Source organism: Eurosta solidaginis, chromosome 3, assembly GCF_040869045.1.
Source record: "Eurosta solidaginis isolate ZX-2024a chromosome 3, ASM4086904v1, whole genome shotgun sequence".
NCBI lineage: Eukaryota > Metazoa > Arthropoda > Insecta > Diptera > Tephritidae > Eurosta > Eurosta solidaginis.
In genome coordinates this window covers 284,387,623-284,414,412 of record NC_090321.1, presented here as the reverse complement: position 1 = coordinate 284,414,412, position 26,790 = coordinate 284,387,623, and the positions used below count along the sequence as shown (strand labels likewise).

Here is a 26,790-nt window from a genome sequence, read left to right as displayed (position 1 = left end):
ATTTTAACGAGTTCACGTCTCCATATTCCTGTATCCTTGAAACGTTTACTCCTTTTCAAAGTAATTTTTATATCTTTACTTCCTTGCTTTTCTAAAGTGACTACAATCTTAGAAATCGATTCGTTAATAGCAGATCAACCTCGTCAAAAAACAAAATCTCAAAATTAAACGAAAGTCGATAGCGTTTTGGAACTTGCAAGTGAGCTACAAAACTGCGTACCTACTCGAAAAATGCATAATAAAAAGTTGAAAACTTTGTAGGTGATTGAAATTTTGGCACCTTTTCCATTTTACAACTTTAATATTATTTGCCGATTTTTTTTTTTTTTTTTTTGGGTAGATGCTATTTATAACTGGTGAGAGGTTATTACGCTTACAATAAATGAGTTAGAGTGACTAAAGTAATGTAAAAATTCGCTCTTTTTACGATTTCAGGCTCCTTGCGCAATCTCCAAACCTTTTTGGTTGGCCTCAAATTTTACACAAACACATTTTACGGTTATTATAATATTTCTGAGGGGTTATATCGAGAATCGGAATACTTTGAAAAATAAGATACATACGTATAATTTACGTTGAAAATTTCTGGCTTAAACAAATTCAGGGAACGCAAAAATTGCATTTTGTATTATACATCCTCAGAAAAGAAATATTAAAAGTTTTTATAACAAAAAAACCATAAACAATAGACACATTTAAGTTTCTATATTAGTTATTTATGACTTTGATATGTAAAAGGCATTAGTGTTCTTTAGGTAGTATAAATCACTAACTGACTTCGACCGACTATTATAAAGACCTTTATAGTCATCGCAATTTTTTTTTTTCATATATAGATATAGGCTTAGACCAATAGTATTTGGTATATAGGACATGAAGATAGAAATCTAAGAAGTTTTGGAAAAAATCACAGTGTCACGCGCCTTCCATTGAAACACCGTCAAGTTCTATTTCGAGCGCAGATCGCGTAATTTTGAGGCCATGCAGGTTCAATTTCCAGAACCATTTTAAAATCGATGAGTGACTGTTTCGATATCATTGTCCTTCTCTATCCACCCGAGATAAATTCGGTATTATGTTGATTAACAAATGGAGCATATTTTTAGATAATTTTTTTATTAATTTCGTAATTATTTCGGGTTAATTTTGGTACTCTCTTGTGTTAATTTCGAGAATAATTTTTGAAGTAATTTCTGTAAAATTTAGGAACATCTCGAAATTATTTCTGGACAGGATTGTTTAAGCTTTATTTTCAAGGTCGATTCGGGGCTGTTTTATTCCGATGGTTTTTGGAGTAAAATCGGATCCCTTCAGGTTTGTTTTCAGGATAATTTCGGAAATTGTTTTCCGGGTCCCTTTGGCGACATCCTCCCAATTATTTCGACATTGACTATTCGAATTCCATAAATTTTTACTTTGATGAGGCCGGTCAATTATGAAACTTTTTCCAAACAAACTTCTTACTTAAAATACCTATTTTTGCTCCCTGTTCAAATTGTTGGCAAATTATATACATTTCTCAGTTAAGCAGATTCATGTACATAAATATAGATATTAAACTCTATCAACACATATTTATAATTTCAAAACAAACAAAAATAAATAAAAACAAGTAAGGAAGGCTAAGTTCTGGTGTAACCGAACATTACATACTCAGCTGAGAGCTTTGTAGAAAAAATAAGGGAAATGTGGAAAATGAACATGACATGGGTATCAAATGGAAGGTATTAAAGAGTATTTTAAAAGGGAGTGGGCCATAGTTCTATAGGTGGACGCCATTTCGGGACATCGTCATAAAGGTGCACCAGGGGTCACTCTAGAATGTGTTTGTACGATACGGGAATCAAATGAAAGGTGTTAGTGAGTATTTTAAAAGGGAGTGGGCCTTGGTTCTATAGCTGGACGCCTTTTCGAGGTATCGCCATACAGGTGGACCAGGGGTGATTCTAGAATGTGTTTGTACGATATGGGAATCAAATGAAAGGTGTTAGTGAGTATTTTAAAAGGGAGTGGGCCTTAGTTCTATAGGTTGGCGCCTTTTCGAGATAACGCCATAAAGGTGGACCACAGGTGACTCTATAATGTGTTTGTAAGATATGGGCATCAAATTAAAGGTATTAATGAGGGTTTTAAAAGGTAGTGGCCCTTAGTTTTATATGTGAAGGCGTCTGCGAGATATCGACCAAAATGTGGACCAGGGCGACCCAGAACATCATCTGTCGGATACCGCTAATTTATATATATATATGTAATACCACGAACAGTATTCTGCCAAGATTCCAAGGGCTTTTGATTTCGCCCTGCAGAAGTTTTCCATTTTCTTCTACTTAATATGGTAGGTGTCACACCCATTTTACAAAGTGTTTTCTAAAGTTATATTTTGCGTCAATTAACCAATCCAATTAGCATGTTTCCTCCCTTTTTTCGTATTTGGTATAGAATTATGGCATTTTTCGTAATTTTCGATATCGAAAAAGTGGGCGAGGTCATAGTCGGATTTCAGCCATTTTTTATAGCAAGATAAAGTGAGTTCAGATAAGTACGTGAACTAAATTTAGTAAAGATATATCGATTTTTGCTCTAGTTATCTTGTTAACGGCCGAGCGGAAGGACAGACGGCCGACTGTGTATAAAAACTGGGCGTGGCTTCAACTGATTTCGCCCATTTTCGCAGAAAACAGTTATCGTCATAGAATCTATGCCCCTACCAAATTTCACAAGGATTGGTAAATTTTTGTTCGACTTAAGGCATTAAAAGCATTCTAGACAAATTACATGAAAAATGGCGGAGCCACGCCCATTTTGAAATTTTATTTTATTTTTTACTTTAAGAAAAAAAAATTTTAAAAGTGGGCGTGTTCTTCATCCGATTTGCTAATTTTTATTTGGCACATATATAATAATGGTAATAACGTTCCTGCCAAATTTCATCATGATATCTTCAACGACTGCCAAATTACAACTTGCAAAACTTTTAAATTACCTTCTTTTAAAAGTGGGCGGTGCCCCGCCCATTGTCCACAATTTTACTAATTTTCTATTCTGCGTCATAACGCCAACCCATCTACCAAGTTTCATCGCTTTATCCGTCTTTGGTAATGAATTATCGCATTTTTTCGGTTTTACGAAATTTTCGATATGGAAAAAGTGGGCGTGGTTATAGTCCGATATCGTTCATTTTAAATACCGATCTGAGATGAGTGCCCAGAAACCTACATACGAAATTTCATTAAGGTACCTCAAAATTTACTCAAGTTATCGTGTTAACGGACAGACGGACGGACGGACGGACATGGCTCAATCAAACTTTTCTTTCGCTACTGATGATTTTGATATATGGAAGTCTATATCTATCTCGATTCCTTTATACCTGTACAACCAACCGTTATCCAATCAAAGTTAATATACTCTGTGTGCAAAGCACGCTGAGTATAATAAACTTATATGTACAATAAATACTGGCATATGTATGTATACTCAAAAAATTTGTGGTGTCCACTTAAGCTGTTCCTATAAATTGGTGGGTCATAAAGTCAAAGAGGATAAATATAATAAGAGCCGTCACTCGTTATTTTTAAGACATTTACTCGATGTAAACTGTGAGGTAGTCGCTACTTTTGTTTTATGAGGGACATTTTTGAATTGTTTTCCATTTATCCATGCGGTGTTGTCACTTTATGCAAACGTGTTTTTTGGAAAGAGAACTAAATAATTAATTAAATACAGTCGGAAAAATAAACATACCCCATGAAAATGTATAGAAGACATTTATAAACATCTCGCCCAAAAAAAAGTAGCGACTATCTCACACTACCACTACCTAAAAAATAACGAGTGACGGCTCTTATTATATTTATCCTCTTTGATAAAGTTTTTATGCATTCTTTACTGCATCTGTCAAAAAATCAATCTTTTCATCTACGTCACAACATCAATAGTATTTAACGACACATGAAAACAAGATTCCTATCCAAACTGAAGAAAATCCGAACTAATCAAACGCATGCCTCGTATATTTCTTCAAAATTTGATGATGTGACGTCATTGTCGCTCAGTTGAAATCCAAATCTTGTATTCTGCATGCTTCTGATTATCGCCTAAGCTGAAAACTTCAAATTTTCCATTCAACGCGTTATAGTAACTCAATATGTCGTTATGAAGAAAACGCAAAAAATTAAAAACATATTCCAAAAAAAATAAGTCTTTTAGTCAAATCGCATCCAAAACAATAAATAAAATACACAAAAAGTTAATAAATTCTCCAACTCAAATATTTTTAGGTTATGGATATGGCGAGAAACCAAAAACTATGGTATGGTTATGGCGTTAGCGTTAAGGTATGACACCATTAATCGATTACATTGATTTCCATAACGTAGGTTCGATCAGCTGTTTTATCTGGTTATGGTTTTATGGTTATAAGTCAGCATTAATTGGCCCTTTAAGCTAAAAATGTTATTAACATATATATTCGAATACTGTTGCATATCGGCAAGCGAAGCAAGAAATTATTTAAGTTATGGTGAAATATTTAGTAAATTGATTGACTAGCATTCCACAAGTGCGAGATACGATGACGCAATAACAAACGTGTTTAAAGTAGATATTTGAACCATGCGATACAATTTCTCTTCTTTCTTTTTTATTGAATGTCATTCGGAAGCTGTTAAGTATGGCTTTAATGACCTGGCAAACTTGCCATATCAATATAAAAGCTATCTCAACCAACCTTATGGAAATCAATTTAATTGGTTAATGGAGCCATGCCATAATGCCGTAGCTATAACCATACCATAGCCAACCAATTGGTTTATGTTTATCCCATATCCTTAACCAGTAAATATTTGAGTTGGTGAATTTGTAAATTTTTTAATATCTTATATATTTGTTTTGGATACGTATTGACTTAGTGACTTATTAATTGTGCAATTTGTTATTAATTATTTACATTTTCATCCTTTTTATGAAATTATCACATTTTTTAGATGGATGCACGAATAACCGATGCCAATAATATGTTTAAGTAAAAATATAGTTATGACTTACGCATTATGACTAAGTCAACTTTGTCGGTGTTCTTAAGACTTTTTGAAGTAAGAAAAAGCAAGGCTATACATACTGATATCATAGTTAACATACATACCTATTTATATATTTACTTAGCTATGAATATACAAATATCACGACCTTTTTTTGTGGAGAATAAAGATTAGCAAATGAGCCGGTAGAAATAATAATTCCACATTTAATATTAAATAAGCTCCTACGTCATGACTCCATGGTATCAACGGTTGCCTGTTTGAAAAGGAGCTAAACACTTATTTAGAACTTATTTCATTTTAGAACAAAAATGTTCATTGTTCATATATTTGATTGGTGAATAATACTGGACACTATGGCCACAGCAGTATACTGAGGATGCTTCCCCGTGTAAATCCGTCATCTGATTATCTTACGCCCTCACTAAGTTTTGAAAGGCGTCATAAAGTTAATTTCTCTCAGGAGGTGGCGGGGGGTCTACATAAGCACTATGAGGAGATCCGGCACCTGCCAACACAGCCGTTTAAGACAGACAAGCATAATCAGGATCTAAGCCAAATCCACAAGGAATCGGTAAACGGTTTGACAGGACGCGCCCGGCGAAGCCTGTTACTAATATACAATATCCTACTCTTGTAACAGGTTAAACTCTTATGCGGCAGTTACCCACCGACGTGTGCCGTACGTACGGACGTTTGTCGTACGAAGCACGTTTGACCGAACTCTCAAGCCCGTAGGAATCAATGTGTGCGTCTGTGTACATGTACATAACATATGTGTGTGTGTATTGTTTACAGATAAGCACTGTTGCCATTGACCATTTTGCATGAATGCTTATGGAAACATCAACTTTTTCCAATTTAATTTTTGATATTGTAAAAGGCCGGAATACATATTAAATAAGTATAAATAGATTACATATTTATAATCCGCACTTTTACATAATTATTTCGAATTATTTTCACAATTTTTCAAACTTTAATTAGGTGTTTTTGCATAAAATTGCAAACGGTCAAAAATTAGCGCACAAAAGTTTACTAGGCAACTCTGTCTAGTGAGAGAGCGATCAGCTGACACGTTCTTACGGAAAAAATCAAAATTGTTTTGATTTCTACGTTCCGGGCTACGTACGTACGGGCGTTGCACGTTGGTGAGTTTTCGTTTACATTGCACACTCATAAGATAGGTCGTGTCAGCTGACACGTTTTTGGTACGTACGTTCGTGAGTAACTGCCGCATTAGTTGTCCAGAGTCAACCACGATATACATAATGCATGTCCTGCATGCGATGGGTCCCCACATGACACCAACCATCTTTTCAATTGTAATGTGGAACCTACGCCTCTAACACCATAGGGAGCTATGATCCGCCCCTGTTGAAACTGCCAGTTTCCTTGGACTCCCGTTAGAGTACTTAGATGATAGTTTGTGAGTTGTCGTGCCCATTGAATGGGGCGAAGCACTGTTAACACAACAACAACAACAACAACAACAACTGGCTGAAGGGGCGACGGTGCAAAGCAAGAACGCAATTTCAGTCTACACCGGCGATTCCAAAATGGAGTGCGTTGTGCGTGTGTCTTCTGCGAACACCTTAAGATGCCGCCGTCTTTCCGTCAAACCAATTTTACTAGTATCTTCCAATTGGAAGTTCTGGGCATAGAGACTACCAAAGGACTCGATGGCGTGGCGCGAGGTGTGCATTTGGCGCATAACTACTCGATCTAAAAGGTACTCCTCGGACACCTGCAAGAAAACCAAGCAAACCTGGACGAATTACGACAGTATGAGGCAAGAAGACCTACTAAATAGGTAAAGGAAATACATCACTGCCACAATAACGGGCCATTGGCCACTTGGCCTTCTTGCTGAAAGAATTGGGATCCTTTTTTAATAGCATTTTCAGGAGGTGCGGTGATGAGGGCAACAAAAAAACAGTCGCAAACTACTTGTGTGAAAGCCGAGCTCTAGCACAGACTAGGTTGCTAACTGTGAGTAGTTATATACTACCGGACCTTAAGGAAGTAGCTAAGTGCACTGCAAAAGATAAGGTTTATCGTCCGCTCCAAATGGTTCGAACGAAGTACCGACTAGCCATACGAAATTAACAGCAATTGTTTCCAGGGGGAATTTGCATAAAAATGGCGCCCCATGCCCTACTTTGGTTCGGATCAGTGATATCCGAGCTGCAAAGTAATCAATCAACCATGGCTCAATTGTATGGTAAGCTCATCTCTACAGCAACAACATACCTTTGTTCAGATTGTCAAAATCTGCATGGTGGTGTTAGGCAAATGGAATGGAATGAAAACATAAAACTTTACAATTTTTATGTGTCGTAAGAAAATATTGCCAATGTGCTGGTTCCCTATTAAGTCCTTTGACAATTCCTACTACAGTGAAATGAAAAAACTTAAATCAGCTGATGAGGTGAGCCAACCATCACAATAAAAACAAGTAAAGGTGTCTAAGTTCGGGTGTAACCGAACATTATATACTCAGCGTGAGCTTCAATTGTACATTTCATTTCAGATAAATTAATTTTCTACATAACACGTGGCACCGCCCGTTTAAAAAAAATGTCTCTGCATTTTCGCTTAAAATAAAACTTGATAAGTGAAATATCATAGATTCAAAACATTTTTTGCTAAGTTATAGCTTATTATTCTAGTTTACGACCTTTTTAAACTTGTTTTATATCTAAGTTGTCGCGGTCTTTAACCGATCTCGTCCATTTTAGAAATATGTCCTGCTATAGGGAAAATTTGTGAACCCAATTTTATTATGATCCGTTAATTTTTCTTCGAGTTATGGCTCCCGAAACATAGAAAATCGTTTAGTGATAAAAGGGGCGGTGCCACGCCTTTTTCTTAAAATTTGAAGTTTTTCTTATTTACTGTTATAAATCCACATGGGAAATGAAATACCATTGATATAAAGCTCTTTTTTGCAAAGATATAGCTTATTTTATTCGTCCACGACCATTTTAAAAATCTTTCATATAATAGTGGGCGTGGTCCTTAACCGATTTCGTAAATTTTTCTTTTAAAAACATTCCTTATAGGAAAGGCAACCTCTTTGCCGAATTTTGTTACGATAGGTTTAACGATTTTTGATTTATGATTAATAATATTTGTAAAATTGATTTTATCACAAGTGGGCGGTACCACGCCCATTTTAAAAATTTTCTAGGTGTATTATTTACTAAATAATCAGGTTTTTTGTGTTTTTCAAAATGTTATATATATAAAAAGTGGGCGTGGTTATCATCCGATTTCACTCATTTTCAATACCAATCTATTCTGGGTCCAGATAAGCTCGTGTACCAAATTTGGTGAAGATATCTCAATATTTAGTCAAGTTATCCTGTTAACGGGCAGACGGACGGACGGACATGGCTCAATCAAACTTTTTTTCTATACTGATGATTTTGATATATGGAAGTCTATATCTGTCTCGATTCCTTTATACCTGTACAACCAACCGTTATCCAATCAAAGTTAAGATACTCTGTGTGCAAAGCACACTGAGTATAAAAAATGATATTTGGGATGATTGTGATATTTTCATATGTTTTCAAAAAAATTTATTAATAACTCACTAATATTTGAGTCATCGTAGCACATCAAATGTATATATTTTTATGACATCAGGGCTAAATATTTTAACCTCAATATAATCAAAAGAGGGAGCACTAAAAAAACACTAATGAGTTCACGCAAATGATTTATTGTTAAAAAAAAACTTGCATTTAATCATATTTTAAATATGTAAATAAAATATTTGAATATACACATTAGAGTATGACGTTTCACCATACTAAAAAGAACATTTTAAATTCTTCTCTTAACTTTGAAGTAATTTTTTTTTCAAATTTATGTTGTGTCATTACTTTAATTTGGAAAACGTTTTTATTTCAGATTCTATCACTTTTAGCTCACAAGTCGGAATAAAACCTCAGTCATTGTTACCATTATTTTATGGTTTTCTAAGACAAACTGTGATACTGGGTGTTCTTCAACGGAACTCTGATTTAAGTAGTTAGGTTACACAGACTGAATGTGTCCGTTGTGTTACCAGAAGTTTATTTAACGATCAAACTGAAAAACCTTTTCAAAAACCAGGACCTTTGTTATAAAATAACTCCGTCCTCTTGGCAAATGCTAGAAGCTTTCTAGCACCTATACCACTTGCTGTTTCTAGATCTGACAGCTGTATCAATCCTAATAGTTGGAGTCTTAGCCCGACCAGTGCAGGACACGAACACAAAACGTGCCCGATCGTTTCCTCCTTCAACCCGCACTTCCTACATATGCTATCACTGACCAAGCCTATTTTGAAGGCATATTACGTCAGAAGGCAGTGTCCAGTCAGAAGACGCGTCATGAGTCTACAGTCCTCTCTTTTTAATTATAGAAGCAACTTTTCTAGTCTAAGTCTTCGACACTTTACAGCCCCGCGCTTGGACCCACGCCTTTCCCGTTTGGTCGATCATGTGCACCTCTCGCCCTCTCTTAATCTCGCCTTATCTAATTGGGACGTCTACGGATGCGCCCTGTTTAGCTAGTTCATCCGCTTTTTCGTTCCCATCTATTCCCATATGCGCTGGACTTAATATAGATGTATGCTTTTCCCCGTCCCGTTTCTTTCCAGGAATTGCTTACATTCTAACACACTTTTAGATGCTGTGCTATGCAAGATTATTGCCTTAATTGCTGCTTGGCTGTCAATATAAAAGTAAACACGGCTGCAATTTAAGCTATTTTCTTCCAGTGTTTCTACTGCTTTGGTTACGGCTACTATTGGTTTACATAAGTCGGTTTGCCACCCCAAAACAAGATATAGCAATCTTAAACTCAGCCCTCAATAAAGCAAGTTATAAGTCTCTCAACATTCGCATTGATTCATTGACATTTTTTCCTCCATAATGTGGAAAAAAAAATTATATTAAAATTAATGCAATATTGGGAGACCTAGAGCACTTACTTTATTTAACTAAAATTGACTGGGCTACAAATTCTAAATAAAAAGTTCGAAAATTTCGTTTGCTTTTCGAATTTTTTCGAAAACGTTTTTTATACTGGTTCACAGTTTCGAAAATATAAAAACAAAATTCATTTGACGAAATTTGATAAAAATTGCCATTGCGATTTTTTTTCGCTGCTGTAACTTCTATAATGTATTTAAGGAAATCAGAATAACTTCGAAGAATTTTAGTCACACAAAATGAAGGTATTTGGCCGCTCAAAAATCGTTTCGGATTTAAGCTATATTTTTTCGAAAGCATTGTGTAGTCTGTCACATTAAACGACCGAGCTTCTAGGCTTCTATGATTCTAACTAACGGCTGCCTTTTATTGCACCATCATTTTTAGAAGTTCGTATAGCGTATGTACATACAAAAATTTGAAGAAAGAGATGAAATATATCTTTCAACTATGTATACTATGTGTTAAAACGAATACACCACTCCAGCGACGCGAATAAAAGATATGGGATAATAAATAGGGGGACTCATGAAAGCATATAAATTTATAAGGTGTAAAATTATATCCATTTACACACGCCGTTATATGAACGCACCTAGTAATACTCTTGATAAACTTGATTGTTTATCAGCTGTATTATTGCCAAACAAAATTTTTTTGATTGTTATACAAATTAAAAAATGCCAAGATTAAGTGAAAAATCAAAACTAAAACGCCTTTACTTGCTGATGTTGGAGATTTCTGATGAAAATGCCTGCAGTAATGTCTGCAAGGTTGCATTCCTTTGAGTTTACCGCGTTTACACATTGAAATGTGCGCCTAAATTTATACAAATTGTGTAAATGATTTTTCATACAAAATTTGGTAGCTCGTTTACGCACTAGATAAATTTATACGTTTACACACTTTATAAGGCATTTATACGGTTACATGAGTCCCCCTAATAAGAAACTTAAACTGACGGATTACGCTTCCTTATTTACTTTAGATATGTGTATATATATATATATATATATATATAAGTATAATAGATAAGTGTGCACCATATATATATATATATATATATATATATATTAACCTTTTGGTGCACACTAATCTATTATACTTAGGTTATATTGCTACAATTATTTGGCGAAAAAGCGACAAAGAAAATTGCTTAAAATTCTAGGATTTTTTAAGCCACTGGAAGGTACTTATGTAATTATTTCCGGTTATCCTCGTTATCGAAGTGCTTCTGCTGGCTATTAATATGAACTTGAAAATTTACTTTTACCGCAAAAGACCTTGGCAAAAAAATATATTTTCATTCGGTAATATTTTCATTCGGTTTTCACCCGAAACACACACAACTACACGTAACCATCAAGCAAATTTTGTGCGTTGCCCGGCAGCTTTAGTTGGCGCTATAATGTAAACACAATGTTGCGTTGTGTCGACCAAAAACACTGTCACACAAACATATCTATAAAACAATGGTCACCATTATGTTGAATAATTATTTGCGGGCCTTCACAAGTATTATTATTCTCTTTCGTCTTTATTCGTATTGTCACGGATATTAGCATCACTAAGCTACATCATCACTAAGGCGATGCTAAGGCCATGCCAAGCAGTATTTACGTCAATAATCAAATCATGTATGCACATATATAAGGCAGCCGAAAGAGATGTCACACACAGATGCATTTACTTATACGCCTATGTGTGTGCGAGAGACTGTAAACTACAAACTCACATACATCTGAGAGACGCTGAAAAGTAGAAAATTGTAAACAAGTAGAAACTATATGAGAAATATAAACACTCGAAATAGTTGGTAAGTTCTGGAAATAGAAGAGCCTAGATGTATGCAGCGTAAACTATAAAAGCGGCACAAGCGAGTAAAAAGAATTCAGTTTCATTTGAGTTGTCAAGCAGTCGCGATTAAGACGATATCTAGCGAGCAATAGCAGTATTATTTTGAATAGTAGAGTTTCATTGAGCTATCAATCAGTGTGGTTATTAAGCAAGCTATTCGTTGCGCAGTTTTAGTGTTATTGTGAAGTACTTTAATAAAGGCCATTTTGCATTATTACAAATTGGAGTTATTTATTCAACAGTTTAGTGATTCGAACTTAGCAGAGGATTGCAAATAAGAGGATTTGCAGCAAATTCGTTACAGTATTTAAGGCTCCATTACTGATACTTATCATAGACTTGACTTGACTTGAGAACTGTCACTTACAGTTCTGTTAAATGAACATTGCATGTTACTGATTACTCAAAATTTAGCAACACTTAACTTGACTTAGAAGTCTGTTGAATTTTGATTTTCTATGTAAGTTCTAAGTGACGTTTATATTTTGAGATGCCATTTGTTTGTTTCCATTTCATTTTGATATTTTGTCATAGAAATTGACATTTATTGATTATGATGCCAGATTGTATGCACTAAGTGGAGTATAATCGTGACTAAGTTGCCAAGTTTACGCCAAGTCAAGTCAAGTCTATGCTAAGTGTCAGTAATGGAGCGTTTAGTTGTCGCTGAACAAGCCATTGTTTACTATATAGTTTGGCAGCTTAAATAGAGATTATGTTACGAATAGAGTGGAAGGCAGTGGACTAGGCAGTCGAATGTCATATAATGAAGGAATGGTGTGCGGAGTTTTTTCAAAGTTAAAAAAAAAAAATGATAAAGCTTTAATATAAATAAAACTATTGTTTTAATAACAACAAAAACGCCTTATATATTCTATATACATAAATTCGTAAGGATTATCTAAAATTTTTGTTTGAAACTGAGTCGAGAACTGTGCGTGTGAATGTGCGAATGTTCACCGATCAGCTGTTAGTTGCGCTACTTGGTAAAATTTACAATGGAACAAGCAGAGTAGCAACATCGGGTGAGGCTATTGTTTATTTGCGCTTTTGAGAAAAGATATTTTGCAAACAAACGCTCATGCGCAGAATGTTTTCATGGTTTCATGTTAACAATTTATTTTGTTAGACTGAAGCAATAAAGTAGTATTTATATGGCATATTTATGAATTACTTTTTGTGTGTTAACAAACATGCGTGCATACTTCCTACCTCATTGATTTTTCATCACCAACTAAACCACTACCAATAAGATGATATTAGTTTTACTCACACGGCAAGTTTGAATTTTGGCGACCCCTGCTATAAAATGTAATTATATTATGATGCCCGCCACTTGTTGCATTTTTAATGGCAAACGCATCTCTAAGTGATATCGAAAACTTTTTTTTACTTTTCTGAAGCTTTTTTAACAGCGCCCTCCCACAGTAGTATGTCAATGGCGCCCCATACAAAAACGGAACATAATTTTTAAATTACCGAAGAAACGTACGTACTCACACTTTTACTTAAATTTTTTTATGGCAACAACATTGGCAAGGAGTGTTTTCTTTATTATTCGATTATTAACAAATAGCTTTTCATCATACTTTGACCCCATTTTCGTTTTCATTTCATCTCACAAATTTATTTGTATCAAATAAAAAATTTATGCGGCACAAGAAAATTCGTGGCAAAATATGTGAGTATGTTTGTATGCCATACATAATTGGGGCAGAATTCTATTTTGGAATTTTATGACATAACAGCAATATGTCGGCTGATGAAGCGCCAAAAGCGCCAGCTGTCAAACACTGGCATATCAACCTTCAATCATAAAACAAAAGGAAAGTTTGATATGAGACTCACCGCTTCGAAACCGGCACAAAACTCACGCGCTAGACAGAAACGTACTGAATCGATTTCGAATCAAACCGATACTGTTACCAATATTAAGAAAACAATTTTGATTAGCATTTAAAAAAAAAAAAAAGCAGCAGCCTTAAATACAAAAGAAAAACAAAATACGCAAGCGGCTAAAGTGTTTGTGTGCGAGTCTATTTAAAACACAACAGAAGTAAAAATAAAAAAATCGCCAGCCCCTGCTTACCAAAAGAGAATACATTTCAACCAGGGACTGTAAATAAATGTTAGTCGAAATTTATATCAAAAAAATCGTAGGGCTAATACCACCTACATGAGAAATACACAAAATTGATTTTAATTCAATTTTTTTATTTTTTGCTCAAAATTAATCAAACTCTTTGAGTTTTTTAATTTCGCTCATAAATTAATAAATTTTTTAAGTTTTTTGTTAAGCTCAGATAATAATAAAATTTTTTTGAAATTATAATTACACTTATTAAGTAATAGTTTTTTCTGAGTTTTTATTTCAGAAATTGAATTTTTTTTTTTCTTTTTTGATATTTTTTTCGCTCAGAGAGTAATCATTTTTTTTTTATTTATTTAGAAAATGATATTTTTTTTAGTTTCTCCTTTCTCTCAGATATATATATATATATATTTTTTTTTAGTTTTTTTCGCTTAGAAAATATTTTTTTTTTTTTGCACAAAAAATAATAACTTTTAACTTCGTTTTTTTTTTGTTTTTTGATTGTTTTATTTTGCTCAGAAAGTAATAATTTTTTTAGTTTTTTATTTCGCTCAGAAACTAAGACTAATTCCCAAAATTTACAATTATTATTATATTAATTTCCCTCATAGAAAAATAATTATTTTTTAAGATTTTTATTTCACTTAAAATTTAATTTTTTTTATTTTTATCTCGCTTTAAAGTAATATTTGAAAGCATTACATGTTTCCGAAAGAAGTACATAAAAAACGATTTTTGTAAAAAAAACTGTTAGCTGTCACGATCCCTGATTTCAACATAAAAATGGGTGTGAGTGTGTTTGAATTTTATTATTTTGTCTTGTATTTTTGCTCTCGGCACACTTAAACGCTTAAAAAAAACGTTCGCATGTACACTCTCATGATAACCAACAGCAACACCAACAACACAGGGCGTTGAGTGAGTACCAAAAACACAATAAATTTGCGGTAAAAGAAGGAGCAAAATGTAGGCAAAACAAATAAAAAACTTAATCAAAATAATTCTAGGTATTCTCTCTTGGTTATAGTGCTGTTTTTAAAAAGTCAATACATGTCACACTTGTATCACCTACACGTCGTATAATCATACATATGCATGATACAAAACATGGAGGTAGTTGCATTTAGTGTGACGTTAGCCACTTGACTTTTGCCGGGACAATGACAATTTCACCAAAAACAAGCTAACATATTGAAAAGTGTTACGAATTTTTCTAATTTTGATGGACTTCATTTAACGGAAACGACTAAATTACTTTCATAGTTATTTTAAACAAAAAAGAAAAATGAGCTGCATGCGTTGAAAATATTTTAATATATTTCGTATTCAGCCTAGAAAAGAATTTTTTTAATAAGTTTTTCGAGTTCCGGAAATATGTTTTGGTGGAAGGTACCCGGTTTGAAATATACAAAGCAAGGGAATATAACCTTCTAAGTGTCCGTACATTTGCCCAGAACATGTTGACAAAACATACGCGTTTGTCTATTGATTGCCCAAAGGAGGTCCTTATAAACCGACACCGCAATTTCTAAAGAGTTTAGGTTACTTAAACGCATTTTTTATGAAATTGAATGGTAAATTGGCTATAAGTCCATATTTTTTATTTATTGTATAATTCAAGCGTAGTGCTTGAGGAGGGAATTGTTAAACCATTTTAGGGAGAACATTTCTTTGTAGCCACTAGTTATGAGAGGTTTTTTCCCGTTGTACCAGGGATCACCTTGGGGCAAGCCCGTCTATACACATTCTGTGCATTTTTAGCATTGACGTGGATGTAGCGTCCCACAAACGTAACAAATTAAAAACCTACAACTTACTGCACAGTTTGGAGGTACACTTTTTCTCAACATGCCTTGAGAAATATCCACTGTAGAGGCATGATAATAGGGCCATGCTAGAACAACAGGATTTTTCGTGTATTTTTTTCTGTCTAGGGTTCAAGCTGCCATAAAGATATGAGTCATTAACCAGGGTATGAGCCATTATCCAATATTTTTCAATAAAATTGCATGTTTTACTGTATTCTGAATAGACATGTATGAACATAAATCATGCTAAAGCATATTACTCAATTAGCCATTTCGTTTTCATCCTGAGGGAAATTTCCACGCCTTAAACAGTAACAGTATGGCAACTCTTCTAGCGAAACAACAAACATTATGAAACTTCAAAAATCCCCAAATACGTCAAAAAATTTTGAGTGGGACTACCTTCTTTTTTATACCATGTACATACATATGTATAATGCTTGTATGACGCTCGTACGAGTATTTCTACTTAAAGCTATATGAGTCAAACGCACTGTTGCGGCATTTCAAAAGTGTTCGTTTTTATGAAATTATAATCAGCATAATTAAGAAATCGGCTGTCAAATGGTTAATTAGACTATATTGTCATCAAATATTTATCATAATGAATGTTAGCATAGCTAAGAAAAATTAATATGAGCAGATTAGGGAAATAACGGTGACATTGACGTAAGTCAATGGACGTAAGTCAAAGGAACAATTTTTCTCTTGTTAGCCAAATCGTTAGAGCATATTGCGACCACCTAATCTTAGATAATTTTAATCCCTGTGCTATGTCGTTACAGAGCTATAAAATAAGCAATTTAGTTTCAAATGAACAAATGTAATACAAATCGACTGCTGAAAACGTTGAAATCCCTATCTGAGCTTAAATTCAATACATTTTCACACTAGCTGGAGTGTTTATGAAAAATATTTTCAGATGGGGCGTTCTTCAACCGAATTCTGAAATCGGGCGTTTTTGAAACAAATTCTGAAATAGGATATTCAAACGTTTTTTGAAATAGGGCGTTTTCGAAACGGCAACCGAGATAGGGTGATATCCACTCAGCAGTCGATTATGCCTTCATGAACTTTAAAAAAATGTTGCTCATACGCAGCGTTGGTTCCTGTTATTTGTCAAACGGGTACTTTTAGCTGGGTTACGACCGATTTGGATCAAAAACTAGCATCGATTTTTGTTGATGTGTTGTTTAAAAATAAAAGCCATTTAAAAATTTCGGAGATCGTACCCCAGCCAGCATTTTTTGAAAATTTTGATCAAAAAATATTCAAATATCATACCCTAAGATGATTAAAAACGTTCAAATTTAAAAGCATTTTCTGTTCGAATATTAGCGTATCGTCGGGAGAAAAATGTACCATAAATGTGATTATTCTTGAATAATCATTTATGATTCATATTTCGAAACGCTTTTTATTCATATTTGATATCATTGTAAAATTGAGCTTTAATTGTTTTAGAGTAATATTTGACTGCTTTTCACAGTCATTTTCTGATCATATACGTGAATATATTTCAATCGTTTTGGTTTAGATTTTTGGCTCATTTTTGAATGCGATTATGATGCATTCATTCTTCGTATCTCTTTCAAAATAAGATACTACATAATAATCTTATTTCATCAGGGGAAGAAAGCATGCGGAAGTGAGCTATTTGAACCACAGGTCACTCGCAAACAAACTTGACCGATATTCACCTGCGACTACAACATCCAACATCAGCTATGATGGTCAATATCTTAAAATACGATACGGTACGGGATGTTGAAGACATATCCAGGTACATATGTCAAGAGAGTTTCACTTACCTGGTCAAATAGCTCACACCTTTTGTATTGTCCAACTATTATCTATTATCTGGGAAGCCGAAGGTGGAGAAATGGTTGGGGAAATCTTGGGGCATGAGCAGCATTTGCATTAAATTGTCTTGAAGAATGTCTTAATAATAAAAATTGTATATACATATTTTTCTGAACTTCATGATTGAAAAAATGTGTGTATGTGAAAAAAATAAGATTTTCAATGAAAAGTAAAACTTTAACAAGTATAAAACTCATTATTCAGTTAACAAATATAGTCAGAAAAGATTCAGAAAGCTGAATTAAAAATGATTATAAATGTTTGATCACCTAAAGTAAACACATTTGATTCAAATATGATTCCAAAATGTGATTGAAAAACTATATTCAGTTTTTGTTCATCGAAAGGTAAGCATATTTGATTATTCTTTTTGCTGACTTTTATGAAATATTAAAATTTAATCATCAAAGGACTTCAAAAATGATTCCAAAACGTGATCGAAAAATGATTTTCAGTTTTTAACATCAAAGGTATTCATATTTGATTATTTCTTTTGTTCAATTGTATGATAACTCATTATTTAGTCAGAAAGAAGAATGAAATTGTATTAATATGTAGGAAAATTCAAAATTTAATCATCTAAATGCCGTGTGGGACCAACTATGTTTTTTTTTTTTTTTTTTTTCGGACCAATATCGATCTACATTTTAGCACATGTTCTACAAACTGGTTTATATATCGAAGTGATTTAGTACTCATATAGAAGCACTAAAAGAAAATAGCCTAAACTGCAGCCGAATCAACTTTTATATTAACAGCCAAGTAGTAATTATCTCGCATAGCATAACATCTAAAATTGTATTAGCTGGCAAGCAATCCCTGGAAAGAATCGTTAACATAGGTCCTGGTGTTTGATAGGGGTTTTCAGTTTCCAGTAACACTATGGACTTATTCAGTCTTTGTGTGGTCCTCACGGAACGGCGGGTTCAGCCTTACCTAACCTACAAATGGGGGGGTATATACAAACTATGTCTGATGTATCAAGGTGAAGGCTTTTCTACACTTAATCGTTAGATTTCAGTATCGTAAAAACCGGTTTAAAGCCCAACTAGGATCAAATTTTGGACGTTATCACCGGAATTGATACCTTGTTTCGTTTTCTGTGCTCTGCATCATCAAATACTGCTATTTCGGGTGAAGTTTAGGTCTATTTTTTTCTCCATATTGAGTAGAATAAAATTTGGGGCTAAAAATACGCGATTTTTATACTCAGCTGAGGAAAGCTCACAGAGTATATTTACTTTGTTGACGTGACGGAAGATTCTAACGGAGAAAACTAATCGAAATAAATATGGACAAATTGATCGGGGTGAAACAATAACTCATTTACCCTTATCCATTAGTTCCGCACTCTGTGAACACCATATCTTGAATAAATTTCGAGATATCTTTCTAAAATTTGATAGGTTCCTTGGTACTTATCCCAAATTGCTGTTTTATATCAGCGAGTTCGGACGATAACCACGCGCAATTTTGTATATACATATATAAAGCTTTAGAACATAAAGACATGAAGCAGCTATAATAGTCGAGTTTCATGTGTAAGTTAAAGTACTTACCCCTAATTTCAGTTTTTTTTACACTTTCGAAAAGGGGCGTGGCATTGCCTGAAGAGTGCAAACTCTTATTTTCAAATATTATTAGTCTTAAATCAAAAACGGTTTAAATTATCATCCCTAAACTTGGTAAATAAGTTAACCTTGTCACAAGTAAAGAGTCTTGAAAAGATGAACGAATTTTTTTATAGAGACACGCCCACTCTTATATAAAAGATAAATATAAGAGGCAGTATCATTGCGAAAAAAGATTTTTGTATCAGTGCTTTTTTTACTTCTAAAATGTATTCACAAAAAGAAAAATTATAAATAAATAAATGTGTGAAAGTGGGCGTGATATCACAAATTTCTGAATAAGCATTTTCTTACATTGTGGGGGGACAGAATTAGAACCAGTACTATCTCTTATTACGATAGATCTGCGCTAGCCCGCAACTAGCGCGGTTTATTGCAGGGTAGACACGAACTGCGTAGTGGGACTTGTAGCATGATCAATTCAATGGTAGAATAATGTGTAAAATCCACTAATATATTACTTCCTAAATTTTGTAGCAACTAAAAAATCGAGAAACGCATATTTCTATTGCTTTGATATCCTAAACTACGATTAGAATTTGCAATGCGCCGTGATTTTTATAATTAGGCATTTCACTCAAACCCGTAAATTTCTCTTAAATATGGAAATATTGTAAAGAACATAAACGTTCTTATAAGTTTGCGAGGTTTGCGAAGCAGTTGGAAGTTTGATTGTGTTGCTTTAATGTATTTTTATAAAACCTAAATTAATTTATAAAAAAACTCAAGCTCAAGCAACAGATAATAATTATTTTAGATCTCTGCTTATTATTTATTTTTGATATGAACTGATAATAACTCATTATTCAAACAAATTTAAAAATAATCCTAAACAGGTTCCCGTGATTGGTTGGTTGGATGAGATCAAAGTCCATTTTCATGTTTGATTAAATTACAATTGTAGATATTTTTGAGTGCAAAAATTGGAACTCATTGAATAATAATATAAAGTACGTTATTTTTATATAAACCGTTTATTTAAATGAATTTGGTAAAACTGGAAAATAAGAATAACGCTGCAACCCGGTTGGCTATGGAATCAAACCTATTTTGAATGGAGCGAGCCATAACTAACACATAGTCACGGACCCATCGTAATTTATTTTATATATTTTAACTTGGATAAACTAAAAACAAAACGGTGCTAAAACCGCACTTTGTGGATTTTGTTATTATAAAAAAAAAATTTCTTTCAGTGGGGACTTGAACCTGGAACGTTTTTTGTGAAGGACGGAACACGCTACCACCACACTACACCGGCTTGCTGTTCACATCTGCAATTACTCAATACAACAGCGTTGACTCCAAAATTAATTTTCATAGCACTCGAAAAAGTGTCAACACTGCACTAAATATTTTTGTGTGTATAAGTAAAATATCATACAAATGTTTTCTTTTCCGGCAGACTACTTTTCTACTCACCAAAACTAGTTCTCAATGTTCTGCAAGTAATATTATCTTAAATACTTTCACTTTCTGCAACGCACTTTAATGCCCCTTCACGACTTTTTTATGTTTGCATTAACTGCGTTAATTGACAATGAAATTAAAATTTCAAATCAGTTTGGCGCGCAAATTCCCACTGATTTATTGTCTGCGCGAATGCACAATCGACACGCTACTCAATCGACGAGCTGGTGCCGTAACAAATTGCTGCACTACCTTCAACACTTTTTGTGATAGGTGCAAATAAAAAAATATTATAATTTTATATTTATTTTGACTGACACATTTATTTATATTCTTTATGGTGCTTTATCTTTAGGCACTCAACGAATATTTTTCTTATCTCAACATAATTAGAGCAGCCGGCGATTATAGCAAATAACTAGCAGTATTTAGTGATTATCTAGCACAATCCGCTAAACGAACTAGCTTTTGTTGTGGCAACGATCTTACTGAATATCTGTCATTGATCAAACCGTAGTCACCTTAAGCTCGATCTTTGAATGTCATTTGTTTACTAACGTCCTATTGATTCTGCTTTGAAAAATACTTCGCTTCATTGAGTGTTTTAGATCCAACACTCATTGACTTCACATCATCAAGCTGATACAAAAAAATGCTTATTGTGTTTGCTATGAGCATATATGAAGGGCTCAGAACCAAAAGGATCTAAGTGACATTTTTTCTAAAATTGATTTATATCCATATTTGTATATTAATATAGTGTATATTTGTTAACAATGCGATCCAAGCCATTTTGGACATTTTAGTGCCATATGTTTGCCAGGCCAAAAACGTACTAAATTTTATTGCACTAATGATTGGAGCCAAAAGGATCTAAGTGCGCTCCTCCAAGCAATAAAATTTAATTGCTCGGCCAAAAGAACATGCAGAATTTTTTCGAGTATGCAGTCTTGTAGCCCGTTTAATTTTAGTATAATAAAGTGCTAAACTTAAGTTCGTAGGAAGTCTCGCTGATTTGAAAGAGGTGAAGAAGCCTCTCCCCTCTCACGTCTGTGCCGCAGACTTGGGTTCAATACTTGACTAATGTAAAAGCAGGCTTACATGAAAGTACATCATCGTATAGCAGTGACAAAATAAAATAAAATAAAACTGTTAAAAATAGCGAAATTTTTGCTGAACTGCAACTGTCCGTTGTATATTTTCTGTAAATACTTAATATAATGTCACTATGCCTAATGTATGCCAAATTCGCGAAAATTTTCCGAATTTTCAACTTTTTTCTCAAGATTTTTAGAACTCCTTTGAGTAGGCAGTTTTGAAGCGAGTGAGTTAATCTTAGTTTTGTAAAAAATTTCCCTAATTTTTGGCAATTTTTTTCTTGAGTTATACCCCACAGGAAATTTCTAACGTAATTTTTTTTATATGGAAAAAGTCCTTATCCTCGTAAGAAAAAAAAAATTGCCAAAAATCAGCGAGACTTCCTACGAACTTAAGCACTTTATTACACTAAAACTAAACGGGCTACAAGATTGCATACTCGAAAAAATTCTACATGTTCTTTTGGCCGAGCAATCAACGTTCGAAATTTTATTGCAATAATTTTTGGAAATATTTGCAATAATTTTTTGGAAATTTACAGTTATTTTCCATCTGCAGTAAACATCTTTTGAATTAGTTGACTAACCTGCATTCATTTAGACAGGAATCATTTCAAACGCATTTACCCAGAATTTACAATAAGTAATTTACATTAACCCAATTTTCTCAATTCAACGTCGATGTTACTTAGATCCTTTTGGTTCTAAGCCCTTCATATGTAATACTCCTTTATTGCTAATAGAAAATGCGCGCAATGTGTTTTGAATTCGAAAGCAAAACAAGACAGCCTATAAAATTTTTGTGATTGTAGCAGCATAAAAGCGGAGTCATTGGTGCCGTTTGTCGTATCTCTGTAGTCGTATCCCTAACGTAACTCTATACGATACATTGTTATCAATTAATGGTGCCTTAACCTAAAAATCGTGAAAATTTTATAAAAATGAATAAAACGCAAAAAATTACAAACATATTTTGCAAAAAATAAGTCTTCTAGTCATAACGTATCCAAAACAATGAATAAAATCTACAAAAAGTTATTAAACTCACCAACTCAAATATTTATAGGTTATGGATTCGGCGAAAAACCAAAAACCAATTGGTTGGCTACGATACGGTTACGACCTTAGCGTTACGATACGGCATCAATTATCGATTACATTGATACCCATAACGTTGGTCGAATCAGCTGTTATAAGGTTACCGGTAGCAAGTAGTTTTGACACTTCCTTTATCTCTCTCGTCACTTCTCTGCAAGGCACAAAAATCAGAGTCAGCAATCCGTCAGAAGAAAATTTATTAAAACTAAAATATGGGAATTGAAAATGCACTTAAGTAAAAGAGAATACCCAAAACAAGAAGAAAGACACATTTGTGCTCAATTGCAGTTTCATTAAAAAAAACTCATAAATACAGACACTGTTATCCCTGGTGTTTGACCGACTGTTTTCTTACAGAATCGTTGCCCAAGCAATAATGAGACACACATGGAACTAGGGGGTGGGGAGAGAGGGATTGCCTTGAAGGTTTAATGTGGCCATATAAATCGTTCCCGAGATGGTCGGGTAAGTACCTTAATGGTGCTTTGTTACCGGAAGGTACCGGATCTATATCTGGCAAAGGATCATCAACATTCGATAACACTCCCCAAAGCCTTCGGGGAGTGTCTTTATCGTTAATATAACAACAACACACATATATTCCTTAGGGAAACCAGGGCTCCTCTTTACATGTTTGCTAAAAAAAAAATCTTTAGAAAAAGGTAGAAGAAAGCGTTCTAGTTTTGTTAAAACTTGGATACAACTTGACATATGAAATTTTTCTTGAGCGTTTTTGGTATACATTTCTCATTTTTCTTTTGATGTGGATATTAAACTTTAACTAAAATTCTGACTACGTCAGTATTGCTTAACCCTCAAAACAGCTGTTCTTTCCTTTTTTTGGAAAAACCTTACGCTTGCAAATATTTCTATATAAAATAGATTATTATTTACCTTAATTGTATATTCCGATCAGTTCATTATAATTAAAATTTATGATAATAGGATTCACTAATTTAAATTGTGTGTGTAAATAAAACTAGATTATTCACTATCTTCCCAACGTTTCGCTAAAATTTGTTAGCATCTTCAGGGGAGTATTTATTTTAAAAAAATCCCTGCCACAAACAGAAAAATTAAAAATTAACAACAAATTAACACATTGTTAAATGAGTCCAATTAACCCAAAAACACTTACACTATTGCATTTTTTTTTTTTTTTGTATAAAAAGCATAAAACCATTAAAACAACAAAATATTGGTCAATCTAAACATACATATATACACATATGAAAATTATCAATACCATCTAACTATTATGGTAGTCTTGTCAATACTAAATATTCTTATTTTTCTAAACATGCTATGTAAGCGGCAGCAATGTTTTCCGTATCTTCGCGTTTGTTCATTGTCTTTTCTCTTCTTTCCATTATCCTCAGTCTTTCTAATGTGTATCTTGTTGTTTCTCTCTTTTCTTTATCTATGATTTCCGCGTTTTCAAAATCAGTTGTATGTTCACTTTTTGTTGTTGTTGTTGTAGCAGTGCTTCGTCACATCCAATAGGTGCGACCAATCACAAATTGTCATCAATGTCCTCTAACGGGAGTCCAAGGAAACTTGCAGTTTCTACAGGGGTGGACCATAATGAGAGGGGTGTTAGAGGCGTTGGTTCCACATTACAGTTAAAGAGATGGTTGGTGTAATGTGGGGACACATTGCAAGCGGGGCATACATTTTCTATGTCGGGGTTGATTCCGGATAGGTAAGAGTTTAACCTGTTACAGTATCCAGATCGAAGTTGAGCTAGAGTGACTCGCGTTTCCCTGGGGAGTATGCGTTCCTCTTCCGCAAGTTTTGGGTACTGTTCCCCGAGTACTGGATTCACCGGGCAATTCCCGACATAAAGGTCCGACGCCTGTTTGTGGAGTTCACCAAGGACCTGCTTGTGTTTTTTTGCCTCATACGGCTGAGTTCTCAGGTACCGTATTTCCTCAAAATGCTTACGGAGATGACTCCTTAAGTCCCTAGGCGGTGCTGGCTCATCAATCAGATATCTGTTGGGATGCCCAGGTTTATGGGTATTCAACAGGAACTGTTTGGTTAGCATCTGATTTCTCTCCCTGATGGGGAGTATTCTCGCCTCATTATGTAGATGGTGGTCTGGCAGGCCTATAGCTTCTTCCAGTGGGTAGTTTTAAGGCTTGGCGACCATATAGGGGACGCGTAGCACGCAAACGGCTGGCCAATTGCTTTGTAAGTGGTAATGAGCGTTTCTTTGTCTTTTCCCCAAGTACTGCCAGGATTTTAATACGGCTCTGGATTTTCGGAACAATTGCGGTTGCGTGCTCACCAAAATGTAGATCATGATCAAACGTCACACCCAAGATTTTGGGGTGTAGGACAGTCGGTAGCGTAGTGCCATCGACGTGGATGTTCAAAATCGTCGACATTTGGGACATCCAAGTTGTAAACGGGGTCGCGGATGATTTAGTCGGTGATAAGTCAGGTTTCGCGAGGCGAAAAAACTGGAGAGATCAGGGAGGTAGCCGTTTATTCTGTTGCAAAGCTCATCGATCTTTGGTCCCGGGCCTGTAGCCATTATTGTGCAGTTATCGGCGTAAGAGACGATAGTAACTCCTTCTGGTGGCGAAGGTAGTTTTGATATGTAAAAATTAAACAAAAGTGGGGATAGGACACCACCCTGAGGCACCCCTTGCTTAATTCTTCTTGGCTTTGATATTTCGTTTCTGAATTGCACCGATGCCTGCCGACCACTCAGATAATTTGCGGTCCACCTTTTAAGACATGAGGGAAGGGTAGACCCTTCCAAGTCTTGCAGTAACGTGCCATGGTTGACCGTATCAAAAGCTCTTGATAGGTCTAGCGCTACGAGTACTGTTCTATGGTGGGGCTTCTGATTTAAACCACAATTTATCTGGGTGCTAATGGCATTTAGCGTGGTGGTGGTGCTATGGAGTTTTCTAAAGCCATGCTGATGACAGGCTAGCTGCAAATTTGCTTTGAAGTGGGGGAGCAAAATGGCTTCAAGCGTCTTGGCTACTGGCGATAGGAGAGATATCGGGCGATATGACTCTCCTATATTAGCTGGTTTCCCAGGCTTTATTAGCGTGACCACCTTGGCCATTTTCCATTTTTCGGGTATGACAAAGGTGGAAAGAGACAGGTTGAAGACATGTGCTAAATATTTGAAACCCTCTTTCCCTAAACTTTTAAGCATCGGCATGGCTATGCCGTCTGGGCCCACTGCTTTGGATGGTTTAGCATGACCGATGGCGTCCTCAACCTCTTTGGCGGTGATGGTAATTGGTGTCGCGCTGAACTTATATTTACGTGCGCGTCAGTTGGCCCTCCGTCTATTTTTGTCGACCGTAGAATGCATTATGTATTGTCGGCAGAAAGCGTTCACGCATTTTTTCGCATCCGACAGCACTTTGTCGCCAAAGGCGATGGAAACTTTGTCATTGTGCTTAGACGGATTCGATAGGGACTTTACGGTGGACCAAAGTTTACCTACACCGGCAGAGAGGTTACAACCGCTTAGGTGCTCCTCCCATTTCGCCCGCTTTTGCTCATCCACAAGCATTCTAATGCGTTGGTTTATATCCATTATTTGGGGGTCGCCGGGATCGAGCTGTCTTATAAGGTCACGTTCTCTCGCTAAGTTTGCGACCTCCGCCGGAAAATGAGGCCAAATTTCGGGTATTCTACCGGCGGGAATGAAGCGAGCCGAGGCGGATTCAATGACCTAGCGGGAAATCACGCTCCCCTTGGCGAGCATCAGTCGGGATAGGGAGGGCAGCACAGCGGTTGTCTGTAACGGATTTTTATTCGTCCCACTTTCTTTTTTAGAAGTCTATGAAAGTGCGTTTTTCTGTGACGATGAAGTCGGTGGTACGCTCGAGCGAAATAAGTATAGGCAGGTGGTCAGATGCCAATGTTACCATCG

General features: G+C 35.0%; 1 protein-coding gene across 4 annotated transcripts in view; it reads right to left on the bottom strand.

Annotated features, from left to right (window-relative positions):
* Positions 1-26,790, bottom strand: part of LOC137245726 (aquaporin AQPAn.G-like) — a 206,516-nt gene that overhangs the window by 47,020 nt on the left and 132,706 nt on the right. Inside the window, exon 1 of one of the 4 annotated variants that reach the window (XM_067776844.1) lies at positions 20,701-21,214. The exons of 2 other annotated variants lie outside the window; for them this stretch is intronic. The gene's annotated coding sequence lies outside the window, so the exon portion shown is untranslated. Of the gene's footprint in view, positions 1-13,732; positions 13,889-20,700; positions 21,215-26,790 lie in introns of those variants that run through there. One more of the 4 variants, XM_067776847.1, reaches the window with a different exon arrangement.